The sequence below is a fragment of the Cuculus canorus genome, chromosome 17 (genome assembly GCF_017976375.1).
Source record: "Cuculus canorus isolate bCucCan1 chromosome 17, bCucCan1.pri, whole genome shotgun sequence".
NCBI classification, from domain to species: domain Eukaryota; kingdom Metazoa; phylum Chordata; class Aves; order Cuculiformes; family Cuculidae; genus Cuculus; species Cuculus canorus.
In genome coordinates, this window is record NC_071417.1 from 7,082,333 (window position 1) to 7,091,832 (window position 9,500).

The window sequence follows — 9,500 nt, forward strand, 5'->3', positions numbered from 1 at the left end:
CGGGAGCTGAACTCTGGCAGTTCAGGGGGAGCTGAACAAAAGCAGCCTGTCAAGAGACAAATTCCTGGTGAGAAGAGGCGCAACAGAGGGGAAGACAGAGAAACCTCCCTGCCTGGGCAGCGGTGAATCTTCAGGTCAGCTTGGGCTCTCCTCTCCAATCTCACACAGAGGCTTTGGAAGCCTCTCCGATTTCAATACACTCATGCCAGAGGGGTCTGAGAGGCCTGGGCTTGGAGCTGGGCTGGGCTGTTCTTCCTGGTGGAGAGGGATATGTGTAAATGACTATTTAAATTCTGGCAAAGCCCACAAGCTGGCCTGTGCATCCTCTCCCAAGCCCTCTCCCTGTTTCTCCAGCCCGTATCACCCTGGTTCCTAACTCCACCTCCACAAAGCAGGGCCTCTCCCCCACCAAAAGTCCCCCCATCTCCCACCCCTGAACACTCCAGGCCCCTGGGCTGTGCTCCTGCCCCACACAGTCAGCCAGTACCCCATGCAAGAGATGGAGGGCAAACACCCCACAGCCTGCACGTACCGAGCCCTGAGCAACTGAGCTGCCTCCTCTGCACTAGGTGCAACTGGTACAGATGTTTTTTCCTTTCTTAAAGAAAAATAAAGCTATTGATGATAATGAAGGGTTTATAGAAACAATAGGGACTTTTGTCCTAAGAGATCGTCTGAAAACAACCTCATCCTCTCAGAAAGTGAAGCGAGGAGGGGAAATACTTTTTAAAAATCCCCTGAATGAGAACTGGAAAGCAAATGCAACCAGGCTTTTCTGGGATTCCCAGGTAAGTGACAGAGCTGCACTGGTGCACACAGTGCCCCTTTCCAAGGGGCTTAATCACACTGAAATCTCCTAGTCGGGAATCAAGACCAAGACTGGCATCTGGATTTCATCTCCTCTCCAAGTGAGCAGGAACGTTCAATCAGAGAACAAACAGAGCCAAACAGATCCCACTTTCCTCTGGAGACAGCAGGCCCCCTTCTCTGCCCATCCCACTGCTTTTTCTGAGAACCAGGAGCCCACACAGCATCCCCCCCCGGAGTCTGGCAGTTTCCTACCATCTTGTGGGAACTCAGTGACATCCATCAGCATCAGAGCTGGTGCTGACAGGAGGGAGGGCAGCAGAACACATGCAGCTGGTGCAGAACTGGCAGGAAGGAAGCACAGCATTCCTCTGAGAAGCCATGAGCTGCTGAAGAGACTCGCTCACACTAGCTGTGGACTCACCTCTCCCGAGTCCACAGCTTAAACACATCCTAAGCACTCAGCCCTGTTGCCCCCTCTCCCTGCTGCACTTGGAGCTCTTCAAGAAAAATCATTGCTGAAAATACAAGCCAGATGTGCAAGTACTGGAAGTCAATAAGGATCTCACAAAACCCAGCACATAAGCAAACACAGCACGAGCCATGTTTCTCTGCATGGGAAGGGGCACCAGCAGGTTCCTAACTGCTCTTATGATCCTCATGTACTTCCCAAGCAAAGCAACAGAGAGGCCGGCAGAAGGAGAAAAAGCAGCTCCGCAAACATCCTTTGCCATGTCCTGGAGGGCTATTGCTGATTGTGCAACTACAGATGTAGGCCCCGAGTTCTGTCTTGCTTCCAGGGATAATAACATTGCTTCATAATGACTTTCCTTCTGAAGAGCCCTGGAGCTCATGTGAACAACCTTTTATTGTGCGAGAACACAAGAGAGCGTTTGCTTTCCTCACCAGAAAGTGGAGGAGCAGCATGCAGGACTGGGGAAATTCATCCTTCTGGTGTTTGTTCTCTGTCCTTTTCCTTTCCCCTGCTCATCCTTCACTGCCGTTTTGCTTTGGAAATTCCCCAGTGTTCAAACCCTCTCAAGAAATGGTGGTTCCAGGCTCTTGCACAACTCCCTTTGGAGCTGTATTATTTAGGCTTAACGACTTTCCCACACAGTGAACACTGTAAACGGCTCCTTCCTTCCTGCAAAATTCTTCACCATCTCCTCTAGGGACTGATATTGCCGCCCCAGAGTTTACTCAGCTGGAACCTGAAAAATTTCAACTCCTGCTCATTCATTAGAATAAGCAATGAGAATGAAAAAACTCTGCTTCCCCACACTCAGGACTGGAATATTAGCCTTTGTTGATGTTTAATATGTGGCATAAAGGATAGCTGAGCTGGATGAGCGCTGCACATTTTTATTTCAATAGAGAATAAGCTGTTTTGAGAATTTCATGCACATTCTGCCCTTCTTTTCTACATTGGGTATTTAATTTTCAGACCTTTCTTTGCACAACAGCTGGTTAAGTTTCCCGCCATGTTGGACGAAGACATTTTCAGCTTATCAAATTGGAAGATACAAGTTATTATCAGCAATAAGTTCTAGGCATTTACAACTTTCATAAACAATCTCCTTTTTTCTCCTCCCTTTTCTAATATCCAGGATCTGACTGCTGCTCAGAGCAGCACTTGGGCTGCTGGATGCTGTATGGGATTGTGGGGCACAGTTCTGCAGGATTGCCAAGTTGTTGGAACAGTCCCCAGAATATCTGAGCTGATCAGTGTGTCGAGTATTCTTTCAGAGACAGCAAGAGCCTACACAGCTGTTAGATACAGGTGGTACAAATGGAAAAGCAGAGATATGGAAGAGAGATCTATTTAGTGCAGTAAAATCCTACAGCTCAGTGCCTGCCACCTCCTGCGAAGCCTGTGAGAACTCTCGGGAAGTGGGACAGTGCAACAGCAAACATCCACAGTCCCAAGCAAGGCTCTGCTGGGTAAAGAAATCAAAGCTGCCAACAGTGACATAGTCCCCTCACAGATCCACAGCAGTAGCTGTACCAGCACAGCACAGATTCTCTCATTGCTTCATTCACTTCTCCTTTAACACCACAGACCTTCTCGGCATCTAAAGCCTGCGTGTGTAGTGCATAGGCTTCCACAGAAGTCATCAAAATAAAGGCCGTGGGATGAGGAGAAAAGTTGAGTCAAGAAACCTTGAGATGTTTGTTGGGTTTTTATTTGGATAAAAAGTAGACAGACTGGCCTGAGCATCAGAGGGTGGGTGGGAGGAGCACTGCTTAACAATGAGCTACAGAGCAGTTCCTACATGGTGCACCAGGGCCAGCACAGAAAGTAAATACACACAAACAGCTGGGCTTTGTCTGCTACAGATTAAAGGACATCCGGTAATGACTGGTCAGGGTGTCTTTTTTAATGAAAATTACATTAACTGGAAAGCTTTTGGAGTACAGGAAGAGGATCTCGGTGTACAACTCCAGAGCTTCATGCTAGCAGCCACAACAGTACTGAAACAAAAAGGAAAAGGACTCGGTCCTTCAGCCTCACACATCCTCCCCTCTGGAAAGAAAAATAAAAATCAAAACCCAATTCCAGAGGTTGCAGCCACGGAGCTGACTGCATCTTGGCTTCCTTTCTAGCTCTGTTCTCCTTCCCTGTCTGCACCAGCAGCTTTCGCAATGCTTCCACTTGTAGTACGTAGTTCAGTTTCGGATGATGTACACAAGCAGTGACTAACCTTCTTGTAGCTTCAGATCCAGGATGAATGACAGAGGGTTAAGATCCACAGCTCTCCCACCAGGTGCTCCACAGGTTCCCAGAGCATAGACAGCATCTATCCTCTATGCTGCTTTCTTTCCCGAGATCCACACCATGTACACACATCCTAACCAGCTGGCAACCCCTGGTGCAGCCTTGAGTGCAACATGGCCACACGAAGCATCCAGCCCCCAGACTATGTGGAATCCATAACCGCTTACAGAGATCCTCTGGGCTGCCCAAAAGCAACCTAATAATGGGTGCCTATTATTAAAACACCACCTCTCTCCTTTTCTTGGTCAGCTGGTGCCTGGGGCCACTCTCCCCCTCCTGACCTGGCAGGGTTTGGCCCTGCCTCTACCACAGCAGAGGAAGCTCTGCTCAGCATCTGTCCCTCCTGGAATGAGGAAACTTACTCCTTCAAAGCCATCACCAAGGGGTACCCCAAGTCCAAAGGAAACACTTCTGGACTTCAGCAGCGCTTCGTTTCTGTCAAAAGGTAGTCTGCACTTTTCCTTCCTTTGCCTATCCCACCCTCTCTTAGTCATAGGGGGTGACCAAGAGAGATACTCAGTTCCTGGGTGCAAGTCTCTATTCTCACGTCAAATGCTATAAAGGTGCTGCTTATCAGGCTCCGAGCAGTCAGACCTCCCCCTCTCTGCTTCCCACTCAAGCTCTGACACTTGATGTCAGGGATGTCAGGGATGATGCGCTGGACTTCAGGGCCAGCCAAGCCCAGGCTCTCTCAGCCTGTGCACATTTCATATGTCTTTGCCTGACAAATTCAGTCAGCCTGCAGAGACACACACATACACTTACAGCACACACTCCTGTGGCTAAGATTGCCCAACAGTTTTTTGGAGGCCTGCTTATCGAGGCCAAACAGCCATCTTGAAAAGAAACTCAGGAGAGACTGGCCTGAGCATCGGAGGGTGGCTGGGAGGAGCACTGCTTAACAATGAGCTACAGAGCAGTTCCTACATGGTGCACCAGGGCCAGCTAGAAACACAAGACCAAATTCCTATCCCAGTTATATTTAGGTTGACACTTGAAGTCAACTGAGATTAGAGGTGTTAAATACTGAACTGATGGTCACAACAGAAGCAACATTATTTGTCCCATTGAAAACATATGATGGACTGGAAATCATTCCAGAGAACATGACAGGGAAGGATATTTAGGTCAGGCTATGGTTCAGAGCTACTATCTGTAACAGCCAGTTCCCACATAAAAGCAAGTTTCGCCTTTAATTTCAAGTCCAAGCAGTATCACTGGTGGCCCTTCAGCAGTTCAGCAAAGTGAGGGTTAGCAGTAAGCACCTGCTGCAGAGGACAGCCATCTACACTTCTGCCAGCACAGCAGCATCCTCTAAAGCAAGGCCAAAGGTTGGCACCAGTCTCCTTGCTCTAAGCTGACACCTGTTCATACCACAGCACAGTGTGAATCTTCAGCCCGTAAACATCATTCTTGTAAGAGAACAGAAACTGTGTTTCTCTCGGGGCTGTAATCTAGAGCCTCTGATCAGCCATAAAGCATCAGTGCCAGTAAAATGATTTGAAAGAAATGGAAGTATTTCAAAGACATCTAGTGAACTTGCAATATTCTTCAGAGCTGACTTAACTCTGCTTTAGCCAAACTGTAGACACAGCAAAGAGATTCTTGTCAAGGCGTTGGCTTTTCAAGACGCTGCCAGAAGCTCCCTCCCAAGAAGGGATGCTAACAACCAGTTTTACATAGGGTGAGGAACGAGCAGTCCAGCAGCTCCGCACTATCAGGACAGAGCAGCAATCATGCAATCTGACATCAGACAGAGTCACCTCTTCTGTGTTCCTTGGCATTTAGTCACTTCCTTTTACTAGAAGTAACAGGAATGTCAAGCCAAAAAGCTCCAAGAACAGCAGAGTACCACATGAAATGGCTGGCAACAGGCAAGGAATCACACAGCTACAGCTTGACTGCCTGATGAGAATGCCTGGAGAGTGAATTATCAAGGACAGGAAGCAAAGAAGTCAGAGCTGCAGTCCCTCAGCACACAAGATATAAGAGATGTGAATGCTAAAGAGTGAAAAGCAGAACCCATTTCTGGGAAAGAGAGAAGAAGTTTTTCCAAAAAAAGACAGAGGGTTGAAAATAGAGTTCATGAGTGAAACTGGAACCCTGCCCTCTCCCCAGACCTCTGTGCAGTTCTAAACACAATTTGATAGAAGGGTCCTTTACAAGGATGCAAAGATCTTAATCTCCGAGAACATTGGAGAGTAGTTCTGTCCCAAGAAAAATGAGTGGGTGCTGAGGTTATTGTGTTAACCGTAGTTGTGCGAGGGGAAAATACTCATGATGTGTTCTTTTCCTCTCTTGCAGAGGCAGCCTTAATCCTGAATCCTCAGTGCACTGAGAGCTCCTTTGCAGACTCTCGTTCTGATTACGTCTCCAGTGCATGCTGGGGCTAGGCTTGGTGCCAGCATGTGCACCGTGCCCACACAGCACAGGAAATAAAACTCAGATGGAGCCAAAAGGATACAAAGCTCTGGTTGCAAAGGAACCAATTGTGCCAGCCTAAGAGCTATTCAGACTTATTCCTTACCTGCCTTTAGGCTAGCACTTATCCATGGGGCACTCCAGTGCCCAGGAAAATGACCACTTGGGGGAGAGCCCTAGGAGAAGCCCTTGATTTACTTTGGCATCCCCCTTGAATTCCACTCTCACTATATGGCTCGTGTTTCTCTTTCCCAGAGCCTTAAATCTTGACTCTAAACCTAGACTGGGCTCTAGGCCAGGATCTAGGCCACAACCCAGGTCACATAGTGTTGAGAGGTCTCTATCAACAGCCCCCCGTCTAGTCTGGCAACCCCTTTGGGGCATCTCTCTCTCACTGTACATCTGGGATTCCTCCTTCTTAGATTCCTAAACCTAACTGTCTGCACGAAGTCTTATGCTACGAGTAACACCATAAAACCTGGTAAAGTTTAGGTGGGATGGAGCCAACAGTCTTCAACGGCAGAGTCGCTATCGAGCAGGCTGCATTATGAGTGTCATCCATACATGATCCTTCAGTGCCTCAGTACATTTAGAAATGGATATTCAATTCAGTTAATAGATTGGGAGATGGGGACACCTACAGGAAGAGGGCCAAGGGATCATCTCTAGCCCGTTACTGAAGCATTGCTTCATAATATTGTTGACATGACACCACACTGTACCAGTGCTGCATGGAAAAACTGGGAGGTCTGGAGACGGTGACTAAGACTGCTCTAGGTTCAACCACAGCACTTCTGGCACTGACAGTGTTGATTTTTGTAACCCCTGCAGCTGACTAACAATCAGAAAACTGGGTTGCTCTGGTCATGCCTTTTTGCGTACAAAGAATTGCACAAATCAAATTATCCTGGACAGTGCATTCATCAAACAGGAGCTAACCATTTCCTTTTCTCAGTCCTAATGTTCTTCTAGACAACTCGAGCCCTTAAGCCTGAGGTACCTGGGCTTAAGGAAACTTCTGTCAGAGAATACTCAGCTTCCTCAGTCCTTATCTTAATAGGCCAACAGACAACAATTGTTGAATACAACAATCTCTCAGTACTGAGGTCAACCCAGGTTCTTCCACTGGTTCCTACAGACCCAGAGCTCCATCCAGTATTCTCAGAAGCTTCTTACACGAGCCTCAAGAAATAATTTCTTTCTGCCTCAGGGGATCCTCTTTATTTGCTCTTTTCTACATTCTTTTCTGAGGTCCTGTAACTACTCCTTCATGAGCTCTGCACAGCTTCCCATTTGTGGATACTTCATCTTGCTTGTCATCCTGACGCACCCAATACCCGAGGCTTTGGACTGTGACCCCCCAGTGGTCACTCACCCCAGTAATTCTCTCATCTTGACTGTCAGGACCTAAAAAAAGCCACATGTTCTGAAAGCAAATGCTTCACATAGATAAATGACTGCAGAATCAGTAAGGATAAACACAAAAGCCAGTTGGCAGACAGCCATCAGTGGGAGAGAACTGCTTCCCATGTACCACTTGCAGAAGGAAAAAGGCTATTATTAAAGGTACCATTAAATAGATTCACTGTTCTTTAAGAACAGCACTATCTGATTTTAGCTAGAAGGATAAAAATAACATGAAGTACTGTGTCTGTCACAAAACCAGCCAGCTACAGCTAACTCCTCCCATGTCACAGCCCTGAACTGCCACCCTTCCTGACACTCTTATTTATTCTTTAATAAATTTATTTTCTAAAGCAGCTTAGGGCTGCATTTACTTGTTTAGGGTTTTTTGGAGCACAGGGGTTACAAAGCTAAATTAGTCCAAGGACTCAGTGGTTTTCCCCCCAGGCTAACCTGCTAAACAGAATACAGATCATTAGCAATTAGAATAGAAAACGGTACATTAAATGTCGCTTCACTTCTCAAAGCCCCAACCCCTAGAGTAGTAAAGCAAATCTCAGAAAGTCGTTTCAGTAAAAATGCTCACCATACTTATGATGAGAAGCTCAACGTGAGCCAGCAATGTGTATTCACAGCCCAGAAAGATACCATATCCCAGGCTGCATCCAAAGCAGTGGACCAGTGGGCTTTAAGTTCCCTTCCACACAAACCAGTCCATGATTCTGTGATTCAAACTTCTTCAGACTCCAGAACCAAGAGCTGTGTTAGCTCCCTGCATAATATTTATACACTGGATTAATGTGATGATGCAAGAAATCCAGTTTTAACTAAAAACAAATTTCTAGCTCTTCCTATTGAGAAGAAAATCTTCAAAATGTGACTGCTAAAATTGCAAAACTCCAAGTACAGATAAAGAGGCACAAAATACACCCCTTAATAAATCAGAGTGTTCTTAAGGCACCCTCAAGACCGTGGGAGGCAAGCTGGGGTTGGGACCGCTGATACCACGCTGTGTGCAATACCTTTAGAGATCTCCATTTGCAGAAGCTGGGCAAAGACATAACAAATGTGCAGAAATCATTAGGAGAAATTAATGCATTTAACTAACTCCTTTAGAAATAAACTGATATGTAAGAAAACTATTTTTGTTTCCCTCTTGTATATGACACCAGACTCCAAGAAGCACTTTTCCCTGCAGAGCTGCCCCAGTGCTTTCCACCAGCAGCACCGCAGCAGGTACCCATTCCAGCGCAGCACTGTCCCCTGCCTCTGGAAACCAAGAGTCACTGCCATTTGTGCTTTAAATGAAAGGACTAAGAAAATGCTCTCTGTGAAATGCTCTGTGAAACTGAGTTACAGCCTTCGCAGGTCCATGCACGTCAGAGACAGTGCAATGTTCCTGTCTGCATGAGCCAAACAGCTTTGCCAAGAGAATTTGCTTCAGCTGGACCAGAAACATTACTGCAGCTCTGAAAATTCCCCTCTTCTCCTCACCTGTGTGATCCAGGCCCTGTTCCAGCTCAATTCTCATTAACTGGCAGTCTGGTTTTGCTCCCATCACAGATGAACACTATATTTCCTAATCATTTCAGCCATCCCTGACATACCCACACCCAAACAATTCTCCAGCCGAAAGAACATACCGACAGGGTTCCTCACTGTTACGAGACTCTAACCTGTCCTTACAGGAAGGGATGAAGTTAATCCCGGAACAAGGTCTGTCAAATTTATCAGAAACCCATGCTGTTTCTTTAAATTAGATTTCTAATATATCTTATTCTCTCAGATTCACTGATTAATATAATCAGATTAAATTTACAGTAACTCATTCCTAGCTTGGACTTGTCCTTGGCTGCATCCGAGTCAGCTTCAAGAGAAGCTGCAGTGCCCAGATCTTGTTCACGTCTGCCTCCGATACCCATCAGCTTTACAAAAGGTGGCATCTTCTGCTATAAACAAAATTTTTCATTGTAAAGTGGGTGAGCCACTTACTAAAGCCTTGATGCAATGCTCCTGCTGGACATAAACCTCCCACTGCAGCCTGTAAAGTACAGTGGAGGCCCCATATGATTAAATTTAGAGTTTTTCAGTA